The 1,559-nt window shown below is 57.0% G+C and overlaps 1 protein-coding gene and 1 pseudogene across 1 annotated transcript in view; one reads left to right on the top strand and one right to left on the bottom strand.

Annotated features, from left to right (window-relative positions):
• The window catches only part of LOC102876317, a 4,045-nt pseudogene extending 2,608 nt beyond the window's left edge, over nt 1-1,437 (top strand).
• ATF6 (activating transcription factor 6) overlaps nt 1-1,559 on the bottom strand; it is a 353,926-nt gene that overhangs the window by 112,115 nt on the left and 240,252 nt on the right. The gene's annotated exons all lie outside the window — the stretch shown is intronic.

Genomic DNA, 1,559 nt, shown 5'->3' with positions numbered 1-1,559 from the left:
GACCCGCTGCTCCCCACGGTGGCCAAGTTCATCACCGAGTTCCCGCTCTTCCTGCAGACAGTGGTCCATTGTGCCAGGAAGACCGAGTACGCACTGTGGAACTACCTGTTTGCAGCCGTGGGCAACCCCAAGGACTTGTTTGAGGAATGCCTGATGGCGTAGGATCTGGACACAGCTGCCTCGTATCTCATTATCTTACAGAACATGGAAGTCCCCGCCGTGAGCAGGCAGCATGCCACCCTGCTCTTCAGCACCGCATTGGAACAAGGCAGGTGGGGCCTCTGCCGACACATGATTCGGTTTCTTAAAGCCATCGGCTCTGGAGAATCAGAGACGCCTCCGTCCACGCCCATAGTTCAGAAACCCAGCTCAAGTGGTGGATTCCAGTTCTTCAGGAATCGGAGCATCAGCTTATACCAGTCGGCTGAGAATATTCCAGCAAGTAAATTCGGCTTACAGAAAACACTGAGTATGCCAACGGATCCTTCTGGTAAAAGGTCGAGCAGGGACAGCGACTGTGCCGAGAACATGTACATCGACATGATGCTCTGGAGACACGCGCAGCGCCTCCTGGAGGAAGTGCGGCTCAGGGACCTCGGCTGCTTCGCTGCCCAGCTGGGCTTTGAGCTGATTGGTTGGCTATGTAAGGAGCGGAGCCGGGCCGCGCGAGTGGACAACTTTGTGCTGGCCCTCAAGAGACTCCACAAAGATTTCTTGTGGCCACTGCCCATCATCCCAGCCTCCTCGATCAGTTCTCCCTTCAAGAACGGAAAGTACCGGACAGGTGACGAATGCAGTATCGGTTCAGCGACAGACCTGACTGAGAGCAGCTCCATGATGGATGGGGACTGGACGATGGTGGACGAGAACTTCTCCACGCTCAGCCTGACCCAGTTGGAGCTGGAGCATATCTCCATGGAGCTGGCCAGTAAAGGGCCTCACAAGTCCCAGGTCCAGCTGCGGTATTTGCTGCACATCTTCATGGAGGCTGGCTGTCTGGACTGGTGCATCGTCATCGGCCTGATTCTCCGAGAAGCCTCGGTCATCAACCAGACGTTGGTTCTCATGCAGCCGTCAGAGGTGGATGGAGAGATGTTACAGAACATCAAGACGGGGCTGCGGGCCGTGGACAGATGGGCCTTCACAGACTGCCCTGGATACAAGCCATTTTTAAACCTCATTAAGCCACAACTGCAGAAGCTCAGTGAGCTAACAGAAGAGCAGGCCCCTCCTGAAGCCTTCCAGCCAGTGTCAGTGGGGAAGAGCCCCGAGCAGGCCAGCCCTCGCGCCGAGGAGATCAGGGGCCCCGTGGGCCACTGCAGCCTGCCCCCTGGGGACGTGGGGGGCAGCATCGTGGCCAGCCGCAAGGAGGAGGCCAGTCCCCAAGCGGAGGAGGAGACCTTTCCAGATGGGACTTTGGACTGTTCCGTGTCCTGACAGCAGTGGGCACCTCTACCATGGGCCCTGTGTGCGCACGCGTGGTTTAAAGGGGAGAGACTGCTTCCAGAGGACTGGATTTTAACTATTCCTCCAAGAAGTCTGTTTGACACCAGAAAAAT

The sequence above is a fragment of the Elephantulus edwardii genome, unplaced genomic scaffold (assembly GCF_000299155.1).
Source record: "Elephantulus edwardii isolate Elephantulus edwardi_28Jun2011 unplaced genomic scaffold, EleEdw1.0 scaffold00057, whole genome shotgun sequence".
Taxonomy (NCBI): Eukaryota; Metazoa; Chordata; class Mammalia; order Macroscelidea; family Macroscelididae; genus Elephantulus; species Elephantulus edwardii.
This window is presented reverse-complemented; position numbering and strand designations above follow the sequence as displayed.